The sequence below is a fragment of the Chlorocebus sabaeus genome, chromosome 4 (genome assembly GCF_047675955.1).
Source record: "Chlorocebus sabaeus isolate Y175 chromosome 4, mChlSab1.0.hap1, whole genome shotgun sequence".
NCBI classification, from domain to species: domain Eukaryota; kingdom Metazoa; phylum Chordata; class Mammalia; order Primates; family Cercopithecidae; genus Chlorocebus; species Chlorocebus sabaeus.
The window spans coordinates 89,371,546-89,382,149 of NC_132907.1; the positions used below are offsets into that span (position 1 = coordinate 89,371,546).

Here is a 10,604-nt window from a genome sequence, read left to right on the forward strand (position 1 = left end):
ATGTTGTTTCTAATAGAAATATTTAGAATTTTGTCGATTTATAATTTAACGTTTCTAAATGACTCTTAATAATATTAATTTTTAGTATCTCAAAGTGTGATTTGCAGCCATGTAGGACATCCCTTCTGAGGAAGTGGAAGATTAGGTATATGTGACCTGCATTTAATTCTAAGGCCCATGTCTACATTTTTTACATTTCTGAAGCTGGTGAGCCCAAGTTATACTCAATCCATGCATTTCATATTTATCATTTTTCCTGAAGAACTATTATTGAAGTGAGTATTATGGTCAAATTATCTATGGATTTCTTTTTTTAGTGAGTACAATTTTGGAGATCTAGATTTCATTTAAACTATTTTAGAAAGATTGATTTGCTTTATTTTATTTTATTTCATTTTATTTTATTTTGTGACAGAGTCTTGCTCTGTCTGCCAGGCTGGAGTGCAGTGGTGCAACCTCAGCTCACTGCAGCCTCCACCTCCTGGGTTCAAGAGATTCTCCTGCCTCAGCTTCCCAAGTAGCTGGGACTACAGGTGCATGCCACCATGCCCGGCTTTTTGTGTGTGTGTGTGTGTGTGTGTGTTTAGTAGAGATGGGGTTTCATCATGTTGGCAAGGCTGGTCTTGAACTCCTGACCTCAAGTGATCCACCCACCTTGACCTCCCAAAGTGCTGGAATTACAGGCATAAGCCCATGTGCCCAGCCTGATTTGCATTTGACTACCACTAAATGAGCAGATATTATGAGAAAATTATGTATTTTCTGTGTAGAGAAATGACAGAAGACAGTCGGGGTGAAATTTCAGACAACACTAGTATTTTTTGAAACTTGAGTTTTCATAGCTGTTTTAGTTCTTTAATTTAAAATTTGTTGAAGCTAATATTATCATAATACCATTTTTTGTTTTGTTTTTTTTTCTCCAACTTCCCACAGGTCACACCAAACCCAATGTAGTGGTTGACCTACAGTAGCTGTTCGGTGACTGTTTGATGATGAGTTAATGATAGACTTGTAAATCAGAGATCCCAGATGCTTGCTTGTGCCTAGCAACAGTGCCAAATCCTTAGGCCAGATGAGATAATGTATTTGAAAGCATTGTAAACTCAAAGGCGCTCTAATAATACAAGTTATTACAAATAGAGGAAGCAAACGGAACAAAGCCAGACAAAACAGTAAGAGAAGGGGGAGGGAGGCTCGGAGACTCCCAAGTGTTTTGAGGGTTATAGGCCCAGTTGCACATCAATATAAGCTGAGGAAATATATGTCAACTTAGTAATGGGATGGGTATATTACAGAGTGGCAGAAGTTAGTAAGAATCATCCCCTGATAAAGAGGAGACTCTTGGAATAGACGTCCATTTTCTTAACCTAGGAAGGCCTCAGGAGTGTTCTGGGACTGTAATTTTAACAGCAATCCTCAAACAAAATTGGAACCCTCTGGGATCCTAGAATTATTCTATTTGGAATGCCTTAGTATTGGCAATAACATAATCTAAAAGATTTCCCTCAGGGTGAAACTGTCCCATTTGTGAAATGTCTCAGTTACTTAAGCAGTCATTCCCATCGTGTCCAGTTCCATGAAAACAAATGCATGCTCCAGTTTCTTTGTGAATTGCAGCTTCTTGATCAGGCACTAGCTTTTCCTCAAGTAAGTCTCCAGCAAGTCTGCCACCCACCAATGCTTTCATATTTCCCAGCTCTCTTATCTTACATCTCTAGGTAGGAGTGTCCAATCTTTTGGCCTTCCTGGGCCACGTTGGAAGAATAATCATCTCGGGCCACATATAAAATACATTAACACTAATGATGGCCAACGAATTGAAAAAAAATCCCCCCCAAATCTCATAATGTTTAAAGAAGGTTTAGAAATTTGTGTTGAGCAGCATTCAAAGTCGTTTGGGACCATGTATGGCCCGTGGACTGCACGTTGGACAAGCTTGCCCTAGAGTGTGATCACAGTGGCTTCATGAACCCTGACTTGACTCTCATAGAACAGATCCTGACTATTTTTCTTGCATAGTTGTTTCCTTTTGTTTCATTTCTAATCTGATAACAACATGATGGATTGCTCAAAACCTTGAACATACTTCCAAAGAAAATTCAGACTTTGAGCTGGAGGTTATCCCTGAATCTGAAGATAGGCTTCAAGAGTTGTTCATTAAGAGGAGTGAATCACAGGCAAGGAGTTTACCGCATCAGACCAGATGTGATTTCTATTAAATACACTCTCAGTTGAATCTTGGCAGGGAAGCTTTTGGATGGTCTATACATTTGTAACTTAATTTAACATAGTGATTATCCTTATGTATGTATGTTAAAGCTTTCATGTGTGGCTCTAAAATAATGCATGTTTTATGTTTTCCTGAATACTTTGATTTAAATGAGAAAATCCAAGCACCCAACTCTCACTAATAGACATGAAAAGATATGGCTTCTACTCTTTAGTCTCTGTCTTTTCTAGTCACAAGACAAGGAAACTACTGTTTCCTTTTATTTAATTGTTGAACCTATCACCAACTATTGTTGATTATCCCATTCTGATTTCTTCCATATTGTCTCTCTCTGCTACTACCACCATAAGCTGAGGTCAGGTGCTCATTACCTCCTGTTTGGTTGTCGCTGGAATAAGGACAGAACTGCCCCACAGGGAAGAGGAGGATTTAATCATAGTATAAACTAATGACAAAGACCTGACCTACTCCCTTTCTCTATCTCTCCCCCCATTCTTTCCTCCCTCTCTTCATCCTTCCCCTCCTTCTTTCCTTCAGTTGAAATATATTGAGGAGATACCATTATGTTCAAGTCATTGGGAGTTCACAGAAATAAACAATAAAATCCTCATTCTCAAATGAGGTGATTATAAGACGCTGTCACAACCATTATGGCAGAGAAAGGGGAAGTAGTCACATGGAATGGGTGCTGGGGCCTTTACAGAGTCTTCCCGGAGAAGGGTTGGCCATTTAGGCTGAGTGTCAGAAGATGAGCAGCTGGTGAACAATGAAGGGGGAGGAATCTGCTCCAAGTCCTGGGAGTGACAAAAACACAGAACATTTCAGAAGAGATATGAAATATTTGGGGAAACATGTGTCTTTCAGCATGACTTGAGAATTGAATTCCAGAGGACGAGATAGACTAGGGGACTACAAAGGGAGGCAGGCGTGAGATCTTGGTGGACATTCTATGCCATGCTGATGAATTTAGATTTCTTCCTAAGTAAAATGACAAACAATTGGAAGACTTATAACAAGGAGCAATATGGATAGATTATTCCTTGATTTGTTTATCACTCTACCATGTAGGTTTCTAAAGAGCAAGGACCTCGTTTTGCTCCTAGAATCAAGGAGAATGCCAGGTATGTAGTAGGTACATGAGAAATAGAAGCTGAACAAATGAATGGACATGCATTTTTTTAAGGCCTCAAGTGGAAAGAACCACCATAGTCATATCCTTTTGTTGATTCTGGAAAACAACGCTAGTAATCGTATTTGGAGAGCCACAGTGAAACTCTTACTTGTGTAAGAATGAGCCTAAACTTGGTAACTTATGCAGATATACCTTGAAGTTGTAGGATATTTAATATGGATGTGGTCTTCTTTAGTCACTAAAGGCACCTTTCTGTGACAATTTGGATGGCTCCTGAAATAAATTTCTACCACTGAGGAACCTTGCTGGCGAGGCAGAAGTCTCCATCGCCACAGAGAAAAAGGTAAGGTATGGAAAGTGGACAATGATTGTGAAAACTGGTGCAATACAGTTGTTTCTATGACTTCGTCAAGTTGTGTTATATGCAATAGAAAATGAGAGTTAAGCTCTCAGGCTGCCTCAGCTATCCTCACATCAGTGCACTGTAATAGTTTCCTAAGACATCTTTCTAGTTCTCATCTCAACTCCCACACTTCTGGTCCAACCAACCTGCATTCTATCAGACTAATGCTCCCCAAGCACCCATTTCATCATGACATTTCCTGGGTCAAACAGTTACAACCTAGACAGCATTCATCTAAGAAATATTTATGATTTGGCAGTCTGGGCTGCTGAGCTACAGCAAAGCAAATCTGAATCAACCATATGCATTGTCCTCAGGATGCTCAGAGTCTACCCAGATGTGAGGGGCAGGGGAGCATCGTGGTTTAGGACCCAGGATCCTTCTCTGGGCAGAAATGAGCTGTGGTCCTCACTGGAGATACGAACTTGGACACACGGTTGCATCTTGCAGTACTCCATTTTCCTGATCTGAAAAGTAAAAGTTGTGATTGCCTAACATAGAGTAGTTGTGAGGATTACATGTAAGAAGTCAAACAAGGAACAAGCTACCAAGAGTTCAGTAGATATCAGCAGTGCTCATGATTCTGTATATATCCAAATGATCTCTCATTTCACTTAGGACATTGTTTGTTCTGGCTTTTGATTATCTTGCCAACTTTTTGTGACTCTTCCAACAAGTCTCATTCCTACTTCAGGTAGCCACTCCAATCTACCTGCTTACCCTCTTTCACATTTCAGCCAAAGGAAGGGGGTTGTGCATCTACTTAGAATAAGAGAAAATGGTTTCCAGATGGCTAATGAATTGGTTAGGTTTCTCTGTCACATGGCAACAAGCCTTACTTCCTCAAATGCTGGTTCTAAGGACTACCGTGAAATCCTACTACTGAGATTCAACTAGATCTAATTCCATCTCATTATCATGGAGGTATGGTGCAGAAAGCAGTAAATGAATAAATACAACTCGATTCTGCTCTACTGAGTACATTGTTATAATGACTGAATATTCCAACACATGCTTACTTCAACTCTCACATTATCCTGTAGAGTATGGGTTATCTTCTCAAATTTTTTGATAAGACAACTGAAATGCATGGAAAAGAAATAATTAGTCACTCAATTAGCAAGTGTCAGAGTCACATTTTACATCCTTACTTCAAAATTCAAATTCTGTCTTTTGTACTGTCCTAACTCATAATAGCATAAAATCGTTTTTCAGCAGTTTCTTGGGTCAGTGTAGAACATTGGTTCATTCAAAATTGGCGAACATGTTTTTGGGATTGGAGTGATGAGACAAACCTTCTCTAGAGTGACTAATTGCTGGTCTAGGAGGATGGCCTGCCCATTCTGAAGAACCCTGACAAGCAGAGTTAACAAGTATTGCTCACAAAGTCATTTTAAGTAGAACCAGTCTGCTAGTTATTAAGTGTCTGGAAGCTATTTCCCAGTATTAAGTAGCCAGGATTTGCTGCTAATAGAGTCAGAGTCAGCATTACACCCACTGCTCATAAATGACTTACTTAGAAAGAGTCAAGACATGTTGTGACTTGGCTGTCTTCTCTTCTTTGGAGATAAGGTAAAAGTTCCTAGTAACGAAACATGCAAACAAACATATTACAATCATTTAACATGTGTTACAAGTAAATAATTGGAGAACACACGTTTGCCTTTTTTCCCTTTGCCTTTTACTATTTCCTTTGAAGTAATGTATTCCCTCAGCTGCCAAACATATGTTTTTCGGGTGATGGAGTCATTGTAAGGAGCAGGCCCAGCACGATTCTCTACCATTTCCATGCCCGATGCTTTAGTGCTAAGTAGATGAGATGACGTTTAGAAGTGGTCCATGTGTAACAAAAGCCCTCTTGTGTTCTAGTAATTGATCCAGTTCAAAAAATTATTGTTTGTTCATTGCTACAGCACAAAAATGAAATACACCTTTCCCAGACAGTCACATAATATACTCAACAACTGGCAGATCCTTTGCTTCCCTAAAGGTCAGAATATTGTTATTTTGGGGTCAGGCTGCCCATCAAAAGCAGAATTGCATGGTGGATATATGCTTGCCTTCTAGAACTGGACAGTTGAAGCCTGGTTCCATCACTACCTGACTGTAATCTACAGAAAGTAACTTAGTCTTTCTGTGTCTCAATTTCATCACGGAGTATACCTCTTAGGGTGTTTGAAGGGATACCTGGAATTAATGGGATAAATCCTTGAGACTAGTGCCTGACCCACATAAGCATTATAGGAGGGCCATCATCAACACCCTCACAGCAAAGGTGACCCTCATGATGGCCCTCATGACGGTGATAATCGGATTATGTAGGAACCCTTAAGACAAAAATTAGAGGTGCATTAATGACTGTTCTAGCCCAGCGAACACAAAGTGATAAAGTTTTTCTTTTGTTTGTTTTTGACACTGAGTCTCGCTCTGTTGTCCAAACTGGAGTGCAATGGTGCGATCTCTGCTCACTGCAACCTTCACCTCCTGGGTTCAAGCGAATCTCCTGCCTCAGCCTCCTGAGTAGCTGGGATTACAGGCGCCCACTATCATGCCCGGCTAATTTTTGCATTTTTAGTAGAGACAGAGTTTTTCCATGTTGACCAGGCTGGTCTCGAACTCCTGACCTCAGGTGATCCCCCCACCTCAGCCTCCCAAAGTGCTGGCATTACCGGCGTGAGCCACCGTGCCCAGTCCCATGAGTCTTTTTCTACTCAGGGGATTACATATTTAAAGTAGAATTGCTTTTGTCTTGCTTATCTCTTCCATGTTACCTCTATTTCTTTAGGGTAAGCATCCATCCTTCAGTGACTTCCTCTTCATTCAAAAATAAGGCATGTTTTAGATTTACAAAAAAATTGTGATGGTAGTACACAGAGTTCCCAAACCAGTGTTCTCTATTATTAACATCTTACGTTAAAATTAATGAACCACTACTGATACATCATTATTAAGTACAGTGCATACCTTATCAAGAACGCCTTTGTTGTTTGCTTAATTTCCCTTTTATATTCCAGGATTGTGTCCTGAATACACGACATCTAATAGTCTTGTCTCTTTAGTTGCCTCTTGGCTGTGACAGTTTCTCAAGCATATCTTGTTTTCAATAACCTGACGAGTTTTGAGAAGTTTTAGTCCGGTATTTGGTTGAATTTCCTTTACAAGTGCAATGTATTTGATTTTTTTTTTTTTCCACAATTAGATCGAGGTTATGGAACTTGAGAAGAAAGGCCATGGAGATAAAGTTCTATTTTTATCATATCTTATGCAGGGGCCATACTACCCACGTGACTTGTCACTGCTAGTGTTGACCTTGATCTTCTGGCTGAGGAAATGTTTCTTAGGTTTCTCCACTGTAAAGTTACTCTTTTCCCCCTTTTTCCTTACTGCACTCTCCAGAAGGAACTACATAAAGCCCACACTTACAGAGTGAGGTGTCGTACCTTAGAGGTGGAGCATATACATAGATTATTTGGAATTCCTCTGCATGGAAGACTTCTTTCTCCACTCTGCCCATTTACTTATTCATCAGTCATTGGTATGGACTCACTGATGCTTACTTTATACTCTGGATTAGAATCTGATAGTACTATGTTTGTTGCTTAGCTTCTTCCAGCTTAGGGCACAGGGAGTTCTTTTTGTTGGCTTCTATACCTCTTTGACATATCCTATCATTGTGTTTTTTGTTTGTTTGCTCATCTGCTTGCTTGTTTTTGAGAAATTCTTTTTTTTTTCTCCTGGCTCTATAGGATACTCTAAGCACATCTTGCACATCTCTAGTTCCAGTCATAGAACTAGCCCTTTCTCCAAAGTTTCCTTTATAGAGACTTAACTTAGAAACCAAGATTTGGGGTATCATTGCTTCTTGGCCCTCTCAGTTGACATAGCAAAAACTATAGTGTATTTTAACCCCCACATGAAACATCAAATATTTGTAGGTATTTTTAGACATAGCCATCTGCTTCTATTTATACTGAATGTTTGTACTGGTATCTTTAACTCTACCCCATTACCTCATGAATAATTCCCGTATCCTCCCCTTGCTCATCTGCAATTTTCCACTCCAATTATGAGAAACCTAACTGCCAACCCCTGCCATCCACTTACCTAATTTTTCAATTCCAGTATTTGTGTATGGCAATAACAGGTTTGTTAACCTGTGGCCTCCTGTAAAATAATTTTATCAACTACACAGTGTGGAGCTATGTCCAATTTATTGTACCTTTTTCTTACAAACTCTAATATCCAAAGATGCTTAGGATGGAAATTTTTTTCCTTATCTGTTTCAGGGAGATTGTTTCATACATTCATAATACAGTTAAATTGCTTTAACACATCATGCAGTCCATCCAAGGATTTTTCTTTTTTTTACTTCCTAAAGTTTTCAAAACTAATTTGCAAGCATTGAGCTTCACTGTTTGTGCTCTAAATTTCTGTGGGCTTTGACAAAGGAGTAATATCTTTTATCCACCATTATTGCATCATACACAATAGTTCCACACCCTAAAATATACCCTGTACATAATTTATTCAACTTTTCTCTTATTCCTTCAAGCACCTGCCAACCACTGATCTCTTCACTCTTTCTCTCATTTGGCTTTTTCTAGAATGTCATGTAACTAGATTCGTACAGTGTTTCTTGTCCAGTTGGCAAGACTCATCTTTGTCTTTTCTTTCTTTTATTGATGAATAATATTCCATTGTATGGATGTACTAGTTTGTTACCCATTTATCTATGGAAGGACAGCTTTGCTGCTTCTAGGTTTTAGTGATTTTGAATAAAGCTACCACATTCATGTGTACATTTTTGTGTGCATAAATTTTAAAGTCAGCTGGATCAATACCTAAGAGTAAGATTGCTAGTTTATATGTTAAGACAATATTTAGCTTTGTAAGAAATTGCTATAAGAAATTGTTTTCCAAAGTGGTTGTGCCATCACCATTCCCCATAATAGGAAATGAGAATTCTCTTCTATGCATCCTCACCAGCAATTAGGATTGACAGTTTTGTTTTGTTTTGGCCATTTTAATCGTTGTGAAAAGTATCTAATTCCCTAATGACAAATGATGTTGAACATCTTTTCCTTTGCTTATTTGCCATGTGTGTATGTTTTGGATGAGGTGTCTGTTCAGGTCATTTGCACATTTTTAATTGGATTATTTGTCTTATCATTGAGTCTCAAAAATTCTGTGATTTATGAATATTTTTTCCACTCTGTGGCTTTAATTTTCATTATCTTATCACTGTCTTTCACAGAGTACACATTTTTCCTTTGAATATTTTCCACTTTAGTGTTTATCTTTCATGGATTATGCTTTTAGCATTTTATCTGAAAGCCCATCACCAAACCAAAAATAATGTAAAATTTCTTCTATGTTTTTGTCTACAAGTGTTAGAATTTTGATATACATTTAGGGCAAAAATGCATTTTAGTTAATTCTGGGGAAAAATGAGAGATCTTTGTCTAGGCTCATTTTTTAAAAATATGTATCTCCAACTATCCCTGTGCCTTTTGTTGAAAAGACTACTCTTTTTCATGATATTAATTGTGTTTCTTTACATAAATCAGTTTACCATATTTATATAAGCCTATTTCTTGCTTCTTTATTCTGTTCCCTTGATCTATGTGTCTATTTTCACCATTGCTACACTATCTCATTGACTAATTTTATAGTCAGAGTTGAAATCAGGTCATGCGAGCCTTCCAACTTTCTTCTTCTTTTTCGGTGTTGTGTTAACTATTCTAGGTCTTTTGCCTTTCCATGCAAATTGAGAATCTCTTTGTCATTGTCTACAAATTGCCTTCCCAGAATTTTGGTTGGAATTATGCTGAAACTGTAGAATAAGTTGACAAGAATTAACAATTTGATAATATTAAGTCTCCAACTTATGAACATAGAATATCTTCCCATTTCTTGACATCTTTGATTTCTTTCATCAGGGATTTTGTATTTCACCTGAAGATCCTATATATGCTTTGTAAAATTTATAGTTTTTTAAATTTTTTGGGGTTATGGAAAATGCTACTATTTCTAAAAAATTTAAATTCCAATTGTTTTTTGGAAATGAACAGTTGAGTTTTATATATTAGCTGTTTATACTGAAACCTTGCTATTTGTTCACTTATTAGTTCCAAAAGGTTTTCTTCACCAATTATTTGAGATTTTCCATGCAGAAAAAAAATCACATAATCTGAAAATAATGGCAAATGTACTTTTTTCTTTCCAATTTCTATGCCTGATTTTCTTTTCTTGTTTTAATGCATTAGCCAGGACTTCCAGTGAGCTGTAGAGGAGGAATGAGAGATTGCATCTTTGCCTTATTCACAGTCTCATGGGGACAGCATCCAGTTTCTCACAAAGTATGATGTTAGCTATAGGTTGTCTGTAGAAATTCTTTAGCAAATTAGGCAAATTCCACTTTATTCCTGCTTTATGGAGAGTATTTATCACAAATGAGTGTTGTCTTTTGTCCATTGATTTTTCTTTACAACTAATATGGTTAGAACACTTTTTTTGTTTGTTTCTGTGGTTGATTAAATTGATTAGTATTTTAATGTTAAATTAGCCTTGCATAACTAGAACAAATCCCACTGTGTTATATGATTTTTTAATACAATGTTGGATTTGATTTGCTAGTATTTGTTGAGAATTTTTATGCCTATGTTCAGGAAAGATATTATCTGTAGTTCTTCTTTCCTGTAACACTTATTTGGTTTGTTAGGATTATCTTGGCCTCAGAGAATGATGTTAGAAAGTATTCCATCGGCTTCCATTTTCTAGAAGAAATTATGGAAAAGTAGTTCTAGTTTTTCCTTAAATTTTTGGTAGAATTTGCCTAT

General features: G+C 37.6%; 1 long non-coding RNA gene across 1 annotated transcript; it reads right to left on the reverse strand.

Annotated features, from left to right (window-relative positions):
• Nucleotides 1–231: 231 nt before the first annotated feature.
• On the reverse strand, nt 232–7,121 carry LOC140711532 (uncharacterized). The gene is made up of 3 exons (XR_012092826.1): nt 6,730–7,121; nt 5,282–5,347; nt 232–4,232 (listed from the first exon to the last, which is right to left on the reverse strand). It is a non-coding gene; the product is annotated as an uncharacterized lncRNA (long non-coding RNA).
• Between the last annotated feature and the right edge of the window lie 3,483 nt (nt 7,122–10,604).